Raw genomic sequence first — 15,982 nt, 5'->3', positions numbered from 1 at the left:
AGTCCAGATGTCTTGATTGCTTGAAGTACAGCTTCAAGGCGCCGAAGGTGTCCATCGAAGTTTGAGGAAAACACAACGACGTCGTCCAAGTACACGAGGCATGTCTGCCACTTCAAGCCGGCCATTACTGTTTCCATAACCCGTTGAAAAGTCGCAGGTGCCGAGCAAAGACCAAAAGGCATGACCTTGAACACAAACAGGCCGTCTGGCGTTATGAAGGCAGTCTTTTCTCGGTCTCTCTCGTCGACTTTTATTTGCCAGTAACCGGTCTTGAGGTCCATCGATGAAAAGTACTTTGCGTTGTGTAATCGATCCAGGGTGTCGTCTATCCGGGGAAGGGGATACACGTCGTTCTTCGTGACTTTGTTCAGGCGACGATAATCGACGCAAAAACGGAGAGTCCCATCCTTCTTCACTAGCACCACGGGGGATGCCCACGGGCTCTTCGACGGCTGGATGATGTCGTCGCGTAGCATTTCGTCGACCTGTTTCTTCACGGCCTCCCGTTCCCGCGTCGAAACCCGGTAGGGACTCTGACGGAGTGGTCGAGCATTTTCTTCTGTTATAATGCGGTGCTTAGCAAGGGGCGTTTGTCGGACCCGCGATGACGACGAGAAACAGTCCTTTTTCTGCAGAAGGCATCGAAGCTGTTGCTGTTGGCGAGCGGGAAGACTTGGGTTTACGTCGAAGGGTGGCTCAGCTGTTGGGGTAGTCGTCGTAGCTTCGTCGTAATCTGAAAAGGCAAACGCATCGCTGACGGGCAAGATTTCTTCGATGTATGCAATCGTCGTGCCCCTGCTCAGGTGTCTATTCTTGGCTGAAGTTCGTTAGCATCACGCTTCCTTTTCCTTCATACAACCGAGCAATGACCCTTGCAAGGCAAATGTCGCGGTCTAGTAGCAAGCGCTGATCGTTCTCGATGACACCTTCGAGGTCTTCAGCTTTTTCGGTGCTGACGGGAATTATGACGCTGGAACGAGGCGGTATGGTGACTTGATCCTCGAGCACGTTCAGGGCATGGTGACATGGTTTCGTATCCGGCGGTGTCGTTGTCCGACGATAGGGTTATCGACTCGTTTCTTATGTTAATGACGGCGCCATGATGGTTTAAGAAATCCATGCCAAGTATGACGTCCCTGGAGCAGTGTTGCAAGATTACGAAATCCGCAGGATACGTGCGATTATTGATTGTTACTCTTGCTGTGCAGATTCCAGACGGCGTTATTAGATGGCCTCCAGCGGTACGGATTTCGGGGACTTCCTAGGCAGTCCTAACTTTCTTCAATTTCGCAGCGAAAGGCCCACTGATGACGCAATAGTCGGCTCCAGTGTCGACGAGAGCGGTGACGCTGTGGCTGTCAATGAGAACTTCGAGGTCGCTAGTTTGTCGTCTTGCGTTGCGGTTGGTCGCGGCGTCGGGTCACGGCTGCGTCGGTTTGTTCCGCTGCTTCGACGTGGCGTCGTCAGTTCTTCCTCAGGCCGTGAAGTTTCGACGTCAGTGCTTCGTTCGTCTTGCGGCGTGTTCTTTAGATTTCGTTGCGGCGCTGTCGTCGGCGGCGGAGGATCTTCGGTATTTCGTCGTACAGCAACCGCGTCTCCATCGGTTGCTGCCCTTAGTTTTCCGGATACGGGCTAGGTGACCGGCCCCCGTTTGGGCCAGTGTACTGCCGGCGGTGCGGAGACATGTAGCGGCCGGGCGACTGCGAGCGGGAAGGTGGTCGTTATGGCCAGTGTGTCCCGGTGAGGTAGTCGTCGATGTCCCGAGGCCGCTCGCCTGGCTGCGGGCGCGGCGCGTTGACTTCGAATCCTCGAAGCCCCATCTGTCGATACTGACAGCGGCGGTACGTGTGGCCGGCCTCCCCGCAGTGGTAGCAAAGCGGGCGGTTGTCAGGGGCGCGCCAAACGTCGGTCTTCCTCGGCGTGTATCGCTCGCCGGCTGGCGGGCGGTATGACGTCGGTGGCTGCGGCGGTGGTGCCTGGCGGCGGAACTGCAGGGGCGGCGCGGCGTCTTGACGTGGGCGAGGAGGGGGGGCGGTGCGTCGGGCTGCAGCAGCATAGCTCACTGCTTGCAGCTGCGGCTGCGCTGACTCGGGGGTGCCCAGAGACTGCTGGACTTCCTCTCGGACGATGTCAGCAATCGAGGCAACTTCAGGCTGTGGTAATGGTAATAGCATGCGCAGTTTTTCCCGCACGATCGCTCGGATCGCTTCACGCAGGTCGTCGGAGCCAACGGCAGGAACAGCTGGGCTGTGTTTAATCGATCGGCGATTATACTGGCGGTTGCGCATTTCGAGCGTCTTCTCAATCGTCGTCGCCTCAGAGATGAATTCTTGAACTGTCGAGGGTGGGTTCCGCATCAGCCCAGCGAAGAGCTCTTGCTTTACCCCTCGCATGAGCAACCTGACTTTCTTGTCCTCGGGCATGGCTGGGTCAGCGTGACGGAACAGTCTGGTCATTTCCTCTCCAAATATGGCAACGCTTTCATTTGGAAGTTGGACCCGCGTCTCTGGCAAGGCTGCGGCCCTTTCTTTTCTGACGACGCTTGGAAACGTCTGCAGGAAAGCGCTTCGAAAGGCGTCCCAATTTCGAAGAGTGGACTCCCGATTCTCGAACCAGGTCCTTGCTGCATCTACAAGGTAAAAGTAAACGTGGCGCAGCTTGTCGTCGGAGTCCCAGGTGTTGAATGTTGAAACCCTTTCGAAAGTCTCGAGCCAGGTTTCCGGGTCTTCGAATGACGACCCGCGGAAGGTTGGCGGCTCCTTGGGCTGCTGGAGTAAGATCGGCGCAGGCTGCACGGGGTCGGTCATCGTCGATGCGGTCGGTGTTGGGACCTGGGGCTGCCTGGCTTGTTCGGGAAGGAGCCCGTGCTCTGGCTGCAGTCCCTTCTGCCTGCGCCGTGTTCGACGATCCGGGTTTTCTTTGCCGTCGTCCTCCTCGCTGCTTGGGCTTGGGTCAGCGCTTCGCGGGGGCGTCCGGATCATGGAAGCAGCAGCACCTCCACCAGATGTCACGTGGTCATGACGTCGACGAAGGCAGCGGTCAGCTCGTCCGAGATTAAACTCTTTATTAGGCCGAACTGGTGGCCGGGCAACTGAAAGCTACAACAATAAACTGATAGCGGCGAACAGAGCGTCGACCGTCGATGAACTGACAAGCGGTGAAGCGCGTCGGCATTTAAACATGTGCCGTCGAATATTCCAGCGTTATCGCTGGCTGTCCTGCAAATTCTAGAACAAGCTCGAGTGTGCGCGTCTTGCGCGCAATCTTAACAAATTGATCTACAATGATCGCGAAGGTTCTCAAACAATAAGGCGCGGTTCGCGCTGAGCGTTGCTGACAATCTTTGTGGCCGAAAACCGAATACAGCAAAAGTGATAAAGAAACGCCCGTGGCAATATGCAACCACCCAGATTGCTTGATTGCTCGTCTTGCATTCGTGGGCCACCCCCTGGTTTTGCGTCCAGGAGCTCTACTGGTGTTCCTAACTCTCATCGCATGCCTCATGATATCGCTACGTACGCTACAGACCAGGTGGAATATCAGGAAAATACCCTGCCAAGCCACTGCCATTCCGTAAGAGGCCATGATTCAGGAGGATTTAACTCAGCGGTTCCGCAAAGCGACACAAATCCGCAATTGGCCAAGCCTCCGCTGCCCGACAAGCAAGAAAACAGCACATCATGCACCAGCTACCTACTAGACACGACATCAAATTGCAAAGAAACTCAGACTCAAGTTGCCAAGGTAAGTACACCTCATCAACTCCCACAACAACGTCTGCCACAAGCGTCTGTAATTAACGGCGTTGCAGTAGTCTCAGAGCTCACACCAACTTCACGGCCTGAAAAGCATTGCACCTGCTACCAAGTGCACACTACATCAAGTTGCCAAGAAAATCAGCGTCATGCTCCAAAAGGGCTGCCGCCCCAGCAATTTCTGCAGCAACAACAGCAAGGCCTACCCAAGCAAATCGACTAAAATAAGCGAGAGCAACAGGCACTGCGGCAAGGACAACTACAAATATCAGAAGCACAATCGGAAAGACGTTTGAAAACGAGCGAACTGAAGCGAAGACAAATTCAAGTTGCCTCGCTAAAGACAAAGAAGCCAACAAATTCAAGACAACTAACGTCGTCAGAGACGCCATCAATGTCAGGTATCAAGACTGTGCCTACGAATCAACCATCTGAGGCAACACTACAGCAAACGACAAAACCGGCACCAAACCAAACACTTTTCTTCTGTAAGAACACAGCCATCGCCCCATCAACCTCATTCAACGGATAGAATAAGTAGAAGCACCACATGTGTAACGGTCACGACAAGCCGACGCCCACGACATCCGAGCCGCCGGCCCTCCAAAGTGTTCCAATTCGATTCATCCGGGACATGTCTAACAACTGTGTTGTCATCAGTGTCCACGTGCAAGACATGCTTGTGTCTTCCAGAACGCAACAGCCAGCCTCGCCCACCAGAGCTCTTCTCGACATCAGCGGAGTGCTGCACACTCCCCTGAAATTTTTGCGAGTTTACGGAACTTCATTGGGACATGGAACGATTTGTCTATTTTGACATTTGTCATTTCTAAGCCTCTCTTTGTTCATTTCTCGTTCTTTGTAACTCACGCCTTCTTTCGGGGGGAGGGGGAGTCATGTGACGTATGAAGCCATGGTAGGAGAAGCCGAGGATGAAGTGGCGCGTGCAATGGAATAAAAGTATGGCGTCTGAGCCACAGCATGTCTCCCATTCATATCGTCACACACACACACACATATATATATATATATAGAGAGAGAACTTCATTCAATTTCAGTTTGATCGGAGGTTTCATATGCACAGAGACAATTTCCCTAGCACTTAATAACAATATAGAAGAAGTACAGTCAGTTTTACGCAGCGTACACTGGGACAACCATGCATACGCGTGTTATGCACTTAAAAATATTACAAGCATCACTTTTTTACACATTAACCCAAAAAAATTATGCATGAATACCACTACATGGTTGGGGCCGTCCCAGTAGTGCAGATATGTTTCAATGAAATTTCGTTATTGTCTAAAAGCTGCTCAGTATTAACTGCATTTTAATGAGGTAGCAATGACTGCAGCTCTTTTCCGTTATTAATACTGCACTTTCTTGAACATATTATTTTGCGTTGCGTTGATCATATTATTTTGCGAATATAATATTTTGCGTTGTTAGCTCCCGGTCGAAATAGTGTTTCTAGCGCGTTGGTATTATTATTATTATTATTATTATTATTATTATTATTATTGCTATAGTGCTGTCATTGTATTACTATTATTGTTAACTTGTCAACCACAAGTTATCTTTTAAAATGTAAGAATTTGTGGTATTAGAGGCGTAGTACATGCTTCATGCTTATCGTATTTGTATTTGTAACATTGCTTGGAAGGACCTGTTGCCCCTCCAGTAAGTGCGCCTGTGCAAATGGTGTAAGCACAAGTGTTACTTGGAAAAATGTCGAGGATTATGGCGCTAACCTACCCCGCATTGTTTCCTCCGCATTGGTCGTTATCTTTTTTGATTGGTTGAAATATTCTCCGTCGTGCACACAGCACCTGCTCCTAACGCGATGCATGAAAATGATCCATCGCGTAATGACCACTTCATGCACGATTACGCAAAAGAATGGTAAAGCTTGCAATAAGCCGAGCAAGTCTTGAAACAGCGCAGCTGGATGAAGTCTGAAGACTGATCTTGTTGCTTCTAGGTTGTTTCTTGGCCTCAGCTAGGTGATGCAGCTTGTTTCTAGGTTGCCTATTGGTCTAAGAGAACGGAAATTTGAGCAAGTTGGTTTGGGGTTCAGTATAAAAACAGCGCAGCAATGTCCCGTTGTTTCTTTCATTCTGTTATCGTGTTGCTCTGCTGTTTTTATAATGAATGCTTGTTGGTCTTTGCTAGGCTTTATTTAGGTGATGCTAGGTTCTTTCTACATTGATTCTCAGCGCACAGAAGTTCGAAGTAAACTGCATTCACAGACACAATGTGGATGCCCAAACTTCAGAGAGAACCTCGCGCTGGAACCCATCTATCCAACATCTACGGGCTGCTTATTCTAGTTGTACCTAGGTTCTCGGTATAGCGGGACGGCAGCTTGTCGAGTTCACTCTTTGGCTTGGCTTCTTTCCGCATGCCCGTCTGGTCAGGATAGTTTTTCATTTTTAGTCGACCAGTGGCGAGCAGTGGCATTTACTCACTTTCTGTGGCACATGCCCGTTTATGAAGATCATACCCACATACTAATTTGCTGGTGGCAACAAATTTATTAACAACTCCATCAAATTCGTGGCCTGGGCCTAGGCCGCCCCCGAGGAGGACCGGAGACCCCTGTCGCCCCGCCGCCTCAAGGGCTTGCGGTTGGCTCACAGTTGATCTTTGAAGTTTGAACTGCGCAGCGCGGCCGTTCGCCGCGCCGCAGCCTCATCTCGGGAGACCATTTTCTTTGCCTATTACCGCACATTCCCAGAGAATGTGCCTAAGATGTGTTTGAGTCGAGCCGCATAATTTGCAGTTATCGTCTGAATAGATGTCTGCGTATATGCTCCTGAGATGAACGGGGCTGGGGAAGGTATAGATTTGTAATCGCCTGCAATTATACGGCATGAGCCCTGTCGAATTTGGGGCTTGGGGGTGGATGAATACGCCTGAATGTTTGATAAAATTGATGACGATAGCTTTCTTCATTTTTAGTGGACCAGTGGGGAGCAGTGGGATTTGACCAATTTGTGTGGCCCATACCCGTTTATGATGATAATTGTTTTCGCGTCGGCCGCACGTCCAAGGCCCGTAGCTCGCACAAATTACTGCTCGCCTTAACAGCCTCGCTATTAAAAATCAGAAATTAAACTAGTTTCTATATGGCGAATTTTTGGCCATTACTTATTCGCCATTCGTCAAAAATTTCCGCTTTCTCATAAAATCGCCTGCTTGATACGCAACGTCACAAATTTGTGAAATCTCGCGGCGTTAACATCACCTGTGCACACCAGTAAACAGCATACTATGCTGAACAATGCCCGAAACTTTTTCGGAATTGCCGGACAGCGTCTCTTTCTCAATGTACAGCCGCACTTTTTTTAACCTTAACACGCGAGTGTAGGCCGTCGAGTCGATAAGCGTCGCATAACGGAGCGCAGCTGCGAAGTGAACGAGAATACGCGCCCGCGCGCACAGAACAGTCCGGTTCAGCTTTCGCGTACTAAGTTGTTCCGGTAACCGGATATGACCGCCGCTTCTTTTGAGCAGAGTTATCGTCATCCTTTCTTATTTTCTGAACGCTGCCATCAAGTTATAATGAAAAAGGTCAGGTGGTCGCCCTTGGGATGGACGGGATGCGATATACACCCGCTGATTATATCCACATGCGTATCAACATTTTTTCCCCTGCGGTTCACGCAACACATTCCCGAGGCAAAAACGATATCTCACTGCAAGCCTACAACAAGACAAAAAAAAGCAAGTACAAAAAACCCGCATTTCCCCGATGGGGAGTATGAGGAAGTGCGAAGCACGGGGTCATGCTATGAGGGGGTGCGCGCGACTAAACTGCAGAGCCCAGCGAAGGAGACGGCAGCGAGAGAGCACGCGCCAGCCGACCCACGGAGGGACGGAGGTCTGGCCGTTTTTAAGTGCAAAGCACTTTTACTGATGATGATGATCTGTCTTCCGAACTCGTTCCAAAGAACCCGCAACGCGTTCACCTTGTTGGCGGCGTTGCGCACGGCCGAGATGGGGCTCAGGTTGTTGTCGAACCACAGTCGATCGCACACCGCGCAGCTATATCCGAAGCTGCGGTCCAGGAAGTCTCGCTTCAAGCGCGCGTCCGGCCGATCGAATTCGAGGGCCCGCGCGTCCCCGCGCCAGATCGGCTTCGGGGTGCTCGGCTCGCTTCGCACGCTTTCGTTCGGCGTCTCGCCGGCGGCCTGGGCGGCCTTCATCGCCACAGGCAATGCGCGGGGCGCGCGCAGCCACGGAGCGGAGGGCGAAGCGCGCGCAGTCACGTGGGGCGTGACGTCGCTGCGCCGTTGCTACAGACGCTCCTCTCCGCTCCTCGCGCCGTTGCTATGGGACGGCGGATTCAGGGTCGCTTATAAAGTGCATTCGCACTTAAAATGGCAGGTGGGGTTGGGTCCGATTCGCATAGTAGCCTGGCAGACGAAAGCTCCAACGAGCTGTTCAGAGCGCGCATGCGCGTCTCATTCATTTCGCCGCTGCGCTCCGTCATACGGCGCTTATTGACTAGGCGATTGACGCTCGCGAGTTCAGATTTCAAAAAAATAGGCGGCTGTACTGTTTACAGCAGCTGGCGAAATATAACCATATTAGTATGATATATAGTTTTTGTTGAAGCATAACGATGTTGAACTGTTCGTCCTCGCTGAGAAAGAGGGAGAGAGAAAAATAAACAGCGCTGCGCGCGTGTGCTTCTTAGCCGTCCCAGTTGTATTTTGCGTTGTACAGACAATATAAGATGAATCAACATTAACTAGCCCAGCTGTAAATTCAGTCTCCTTAGACCAAAAAAATCGTGGACCTTGACCATTTCTCTGGTGCGGTACACCAAGTTGTGGGGCAACCTTGACAGCTGGTCTTCCCAATGTGCTCGAGCCCACTGCCTCATTCATTGATTTGTTGTAAGCCGGCGCGATCCCTGCAAGCTATCGTATGATAAGCAACGCCAAGCAGGTTAATCGGATACAAAAGGGAAAAATTTTTTGAGCTCGTCCAATTTGGCCTGACTTAAACACTCAACACTTCTGCATACTCATCAACTCCAGTAGCTTGGAAATAGAGCATCGGCGACGTTATTCCTTTTCGACGAAGAAAATGAATTTCCTGAAATAGCAGGAGAGCTTGGTCGGCCCATAAAACGTTTACTTGTTTCCGCCCGTATATGTGTCATCGATGATGCAAACATCAGACCAGGCAGATCGAAATCAAAGCATGACAGACTTTTTCAACGTTGTAAAGCCCCTGCTCACTGGTAGCCTCCTCCTCTTCAATGCTAGAGCACTAGGCGCGAATGCAAAGCATATGCGGGCTGCACCACAGAAAGCCTACAGTGCGTGGTCGTGAGTCACGGAGGAAAACAATCACAGCAAAAGCATAGGACAAATTCCATTATATATTTACGTCATTTCATTGTGGAAGGAAAAGTTCACTTCAGTTATTGGTTTACCCAGTGTGCAGCCGACAGTGAGCACTGTTAAAAGGGGTGGGGTGGGGGCCTGGCGTCCTTGTTGCCCCCCGGGAGATACGGCTGTGCCCGCAGGAGCTTCCGGTGCACGACGCGAAAAAGGTGAGAGCGCTAGCTCTCGTCTTCGACGCGTATCAACTCGCCATCCGACCTCTTCGGCTGATGCTCACGGACAACATTGCGTGCTGACGCGTTCCAACGCGTACGTGTGGTTGGGACGTACGCGTGGAGTTTTATTGCAGGTAGGAGCCGTCCATGTTGGAACGCTGTTTTCGGGCGGCATCTGCATGACGTCTTTCATTTCTCCATACTGCGTTTCAGACATCAGGTGCAACGCTGTGGAAGCGATGCAAGAAGTTCGGCCAGCAAAATGTATAACTCCGCTCGTGTCATGGTCAGGTTTTGTCCTTATAAACGCTCGCGTGAGCGGAACACGCGCCTGCGCGTGACGCGTAACGACGGGCTCCAAATCAAATACTAAAAAGCGAAAGCAACAAGACGCTAAGCGACGCAGCCGCATAAAAACAGCCGTGTAACAGGGCGTGTTTATTTATGAGCACTAAGCATTTTCTTTTATCACTCAGCCTAAAAACGAAAAGCAAAGCCTATTGTGGGTGGTAAAAGCATTCAAAAATTCTTAATGCGAAGCCACCTACTGCAAGAACTATCGTTAGCCTTCATATCGCTGCACTGATGTGTGAAACGGAGTATAGCACTCGTCAGTGTCTTGCACGCTGTCTGAGACACATGCGTCACGCGACCACTGATACGCGTGCTAGGAGTCAAAATTTCGCCCAGCTTCCATTTTCCTGCTTTGTAATATCCAACCTCTCGGCTTTACATCTTGTCGTGCAGAAGCCTTTTATTCCTATTGCACTAAATTCGAGGAACCCTTCATAGAGTATTTCTTGCTACGCTTATTTTGCACGGAAGGTACAACAGAGCCATGTAGGTCATACGTGTTCATATCTTGCAAGCTGGAAGCGTAGAATAGGGGTTACACACATGCCTTCGAAGCATGTGTGCTTTAGTTCAAGCCCAAGCACTGCAGTGAAACATAACTTTCGTTTATTGAAGTGGAAGCCTTAAATGCCTCATCAAACGCGAAAACCGACTTTCGGCGTCGGTGTCCCACGGCAACGGCGTCAGAACGAGAGATGCAAAAGACCATCATCCCGTGATGACGATGACGTCACAGATCGCCAAACTGGGGCGTCATCAGGACGTCACGTATCATGGCGCCAAAACATGCCGCCATCACGTGACACCGTCGCTTGGTCAAAGGTGGGCCGATACCGCAGGCAGTGCAAAGCCAGATGAGGTGCAGGGAGCCTGCAATGCCTCAGATCCTGGACGCACTGCAAAACCACGTTTAGTGCAACTTTCTGAGAGGAGCGGGGGAGGATCGCTACATAGAGTGTGAAGAAAACCAAGAAGGCTTTCGCTTTCGAGTCGTCTTAGGCGCATATAGATGCTAGGACCCTGTGAGTTTTCATTTCTTTCTTTATAGCGTTGAGGTCGACTTATGTGACAGGCGGAGGGACGGGCAGTTTTCTCGTCGAGTCAGCACAGAAATGTTTACGCATTTAATAAAGCGCATGTGCGTGTGTGACAAGTACTATTGACAGATAACTATATGTTATGGATGTCGTGAAATACATGTCAAGGTGCCATGATGAAGACATAGCGGTCGTTTCATTACTATGTTATATACAATAATGTGCATCACACGAAGTGCGTGTACGACAAGCATGAATGGCAGGTCCTGACATGAAGGTTCAAGAAATACAAGTGATGTCTACTATCCCAAGAATGACGCAGCTTACATGATGCATAAGTATTGAAGCCATCGTGGTTGTTTCAATGGTACGATATAGAGCAGAATGTGCATACGTGCATGAGGAACAGGTGAAAATGAATGACATGTCATGAAATGACATGACGTGTATCCCATTGATTGGACGACATAACCTGCATAAACGTCGATATATTGAAGCCATCTATTTAGTAGCGACGTCTACATTTGCATGACGTACATGGGCCGTATTTCGTGACATCTACCGTATCTACTTTTATACAACCAGCAGCAACATTTGAGCCACTTCTGGTTAGTGTTGTGTATAGTGGCTTGTGTCGGCGAACTGCTCAACAAGCCTGCATAACGTGACCCGATTACTCGCTAGTGTTGGCCAGTGCTTGTAACACTGGCCTGGAGCCTAATTGCTGGAGGCTAATTGTTGGCTGGTGTTCGCTAGTGTGTAGTTGTTTTGGCTAGCGGTCGTGTACTGGTGCTTAACGTAGATTATAGTACAGCATAACGTTAAATAACTGTAAGGTAATGCTCCACAGTGTTAATGTTCGTGCACTGTGTGTGGTGTTTCGCTAGTACTGCCCAGCGTTGGCGGTCGGTAAGTGTTGGCTACTACTATTTAATATCGGCTAGCGCTGCCTAACTTTGGCTAACTGTCGGCAAGCGTCGGCTAACACTGCACTCCGCTGGCTGTCATGGAGTGTATGATGGTGCTGCAAAATGTTGGCTAAAGGCAATTGACGTTGCCTGCCCACCCTTGCAACAATGTATGAATGTTGGTTGTGCATACCTTCAACTCCCAATGTAACATAGCTGTAGCCGGCCAGGACCTGCTAACGAACGCTCTTTATCATTCTTATGCACGTCAGCGTTCTCTGGCTTCCACCTTTCTCAATGCAAGATATGTCTGCAATCGAACGTTCCTGCCGACGGTACGTCGGACTATAAGCTGCCGTTTAGTGGTCACACTGTACGTGCCTCGCAAGCACGTACAGTGTGAAACGTGCCTCGCAAGCACGTTTCATGCACTCAACCACTCAGATTATAAAAAAGACTTTGATCTGCTTCTTAACATATAAAGTAGGTGCTCACTGACAGCTTCGCATAATATCGATTCCCACAGTGCGTGGCATGCGCTCGACAGTCGACTAGCAGAAGGCGTGATTGGCAACAGACCACCAGAATATGCGCTCGAATACGCTTTCGTAGGCGAAGTTTTTATAGCGGTCTGCGTTCGTTAGAATAAGATTGCCGCAATGTAAATAACTGATGCAATAACAGGGATATCAACGCTTAAGACAAGTTCGCGAAGTTACGTAGATTTTCATGGCATTCCGCGTAAACGCGCGAACATGAGCACGTGTTCGTCTTTTGAAACAAACGCTTGCGGTCACAACGTTGGGATGATGAAGGGCGGACCAGACGAGAAAAATGAAGAGAACACTGTCTGCACCACAAGATGCGGGGAAAGAGAGCGCACGTTAAGAGACTAGGCACTTCAAATCTCCGGCTTATCCCCCACCTCCGAATTAATGCAAGATGGAGCGCGGGGGCTGCTCTTGCGCTTCGCTACGCTGATCCTGATACGGCATATTGTAAGATGTTTGTCTAACGACGACACAGCGACACGAATGACACCATGTTATACTTTCGCGCTCATCCGAAACAAACCAATGACCATAGGTCGGCAAAAATATTGGAACTCACTCTGACTAACTCAACAAATACGTTTTGCTCTGAGAGCTCACTCGGACACACTCACCGAAATTTTCCTCAACCACATTCACTCGGACTCAGATTCACTAAACGTTTTCTCAACCGGACTCACTCGGACTCAATCTCACCAACATATTGCTCAGGCGGACTCACTTAGACTCAGACTCACGGCTCGATCTCAGTCTGAGTGAGTCGACTCATCAGTGAGCTTGCCCAGCTATGCCAATGAGTGCAACGCTTTCTGGTGACACAGGAGCGGAACCCTCAATAGAAAAGCACAGTGTAAAAAGAATACTCTCAGCAGTGTCAAGTAGCATACAGTACGCTCGTGCTCATCCTACACAGAAAACGCCCGAATCTTGTCACCTTTTCAGTGCCAGTGTAAAGGTAGACTTACATGCTTATGGATATTTAAGCAATTATTGTGAGCAAAATCAACAAAAGCTCGCATAGCGGTGGCATTGAACGGTGAATATGTCAGGCAGCAACATCCTATTGAAAAATTGGTAAATCTATTTGCTCTATGACAAAACATTAAGCGTAGATCTACCCGCTTCATAGCGCCTGCCATACGCTGCTTTACTCGGCTTCTTCACACAAAAAATGCGGCTGAGCTGAAGTGCAGAACAAACACTTTGAGGTACTCTTTCTTGCCTCTGACAATCACCGAGTGGCATGCTGTATCTACTGATGCCGCAGAGCATTCCAACATTGATTCGTTTCTGCAGGCGATCAGAAGCACATATCCGTAGGCACCACTGCGCTTGAAGCATTTTGCGCCATGTACTCGCACGCTATCGGTTATCACTTTGCTTTGTTCAAATAAATGACATCTACTTTTAGTTTCCGCCTTTCTGCACTACGGTTGCAAGTATTACTGCCCTCGAATTTGTTCCCTTTCTCAGTATATTTTACCAATGACATTGCTTCCCGGATTCTTACTCAGGTTCATTTTTTTTCTTTTAATGTACAACGCTATTCAATACTTCGAGCTTGCGTTGTGTATTTATGCCCCCACTCGTGCATACGGCCTCTGATGTAGGCCGGCAGCATGTGACAAAATAAAATAAACAAATTAATTAAAAACCTCCCAGGCTAAGCTTCTCCTACAAGATTTTATTCCCAGAATGTTGCAAATATTTATGGTGTACGAAGAGGACTGGTTTTTACTTCAGTGTCACTAAAATGTCTCTCTTAGCGCCTTGTTGTAACACAAGAGAACAGCCTCTTGTCGGCACGCCAAGAGGCCACACGAACCAGGTGTGTTGACTTCATTAAGAAGTGTTCTTGTATGCGTTCAAGTCGAACACGTAACCGCTGGTGACGCCAAGACGGCATTTCGCTTTAAAAGGGTGAACTAAGCTTGCTCGTATGGCTTCATGAGTGGAAGACAGCGCGAAAAACGAAGACATAGATAGAACAGACACGGCCGAGCACTGGTCCTGTCGGTTCTTTCCGTGTCTTCGCTTTTCGCGCTGTTTTGCCGTCACGAAGGCATTTCGCTTATTCTCGTCAAGTACAGTGGCGTTCACTCTTAGGGTGAACACGGCTCAGCGTGGCCGCACTCCCGGGAGCGTCACTGCACCCTGCACGGCAGCGCATCGAATCAGTGGCGCAGGCGCACACGTGCGTTCCACTCTTTCTTTACTACAGCCAAGCAAGAGCGGCGCCACTGCCATGGCTGTCCCTATGAAGCGGCGCGACACAGCGCATAGCAGACGACGCGAAGTATAACCCGTGGGTCCCTGTGCGCATGCGCCGCTATGCCTTTATGCGCGGCCGCGCTGAGTGCAATGACGCTCCGCGGAGCGCAGCCACGCTGAGCCGTGTTCACGCTAAGAGTGTACGGCACTGTACCTCTGAAAAACCACTGTTTATGTCTTACACACCACTTCGAACGGGCGCATTGGTTACGTAGTCACCGTCTCATGATAAAAGTCACCTGGATCTTTTAGTCCTCATATACACTCGCGTTAGCCACACAGCTATTCGTCTTACGAAAACAGCTTTGTCCGCCTCGGAAACAACTCGTGTAGTCCGTAACATTGCTGTAAAGGAAGTAACACTAAATAATGCACAAATAGTCTCTACGTTGCGTACATAGCAGTGACGTTAAGGACTACCTTCAAGATCCGTAGCGCATCAAATGGAACAGCGCGTGAGATAGCGTTCTATATTACTGAATAACAATCTATCTTCAAGTGATTGGCTGCTAATACAAGTTACTTCCAGTACGGACTTCGGTCTGACGGTCCCGTTCGGACTAATATGTCATATCCGGTTTTCGCTTACATTCTTCCAATTCACTTCCGATTTGCACTTCACTTCTCGTTGTAGCCTATTTAACGAATGAAATTGTGATCAGTTCTGTGAGAATAGACAGTCGACATCGTGAACATCGCAACGCACTACAGAAGGGCCGAAAAAACAAGTCTCATCGGAACCATCTGCTCATTGCGTAGTTGACGAATACGCCAAGCAGCTTTGCTGTGTGTAGAACATACAGGGCTCGTTGGAGCTGCGGCACTTCTTTTTGACGCAATGCCATGCATGCAAACCTACATGATTGGGCCACCTCCTGTATATCGGGTACGCCACCGGAGCAAGGTATTCTAATAGTTGCTGTGTGTAAGAACAGCCATAATTCACTCTCATCGAGCTAAAACATACAAATTTGCATAGCACTGGCTTACCTCTCTTTTCAGCAGATTTTCTGCAGGGAAGTCTCTCCATTCAACTTCTTCTTCCGGCCAGTTTTCACCGTCAATCGGACAGGCGTGCCCATCATCCACAACGCATCGTTCGAAACAGGGACCACACGCACTGTGGCCGCACGGGAGCAGAGCGGCTGTCTTGCGTACGAGCCCGCATAGACTGCACAGCCTATTTTTAGGAAGGGGCTTCACAAAATGCAAAGGCTTCCAGTCTAAATCTTCAGAGAAACCTACGACCGTATATTGCGAGCTCTGAGATGCCATCGTTCGAAGCAGCTGTCTTCGCTGAAGGATAGGCTGTAAATGGGGGGCGGTTAACTCGCGCGAACTTTGCCTCTTCATCTTGTTTTTTTTTTCGACGAGCCATCGCCACTATCTTAGCAGTATCGCATACAGACACGTTGCCAAAGGCGTAGTATCAAAAGATGACACTGCCTTATTACCAATGTCGGCGACACGCAGTGGCCCGTTTGATAAGAAAAATGACTGCAGTGAGCGTGGCAAAGCCTGGTGCTTTATC

At 49.6% G+C, this 15,982-nt stretch overlaps 1 protein-coding gene across 1 annotated transcript in view; it reads right to left on the bottom strand.

Annotated features, from left to right (window-relative positions):
* The window catches only part of LOC119402307 (uncharacterized), a 68,351-nt gene extending 52,782 nt beyond the window's left edge, over positions 1-15,569 (bottom strand). The window contains exon 1 of the mRNA XM_037669459.2: positions 15,442-15,569. The gene's annotated coding sequence lies outside the window, so the exon portion shown is untranslated. The remainder of the gene's footprint in view (positions 1-15,441) is intronic.
* Positions 15,570-15,982: the final 413 nt, after the last annotated feature.

Source organism: Rhipicephalus sanguineus, chromosome 8 (genome assembly GCF_013339695.2).
Source record: "Rhipicephalus sanguineus isolate Rsan-2018 chromosome 8, BIME_Rsan_1.4, whole genome shotgun sequence".
NCBI classification, from domain to species: Eukaryota; Metazoa; Arthropoda; class Arachnida; order Ixodida; family Ixodidae; genus Rhipicephalus; species Rhipicephalus sanguineus.
Note: the sequence above shows the minus strand (reverse complement) of the source record. Positions and strands in the feature narration are given on the sequence as shown.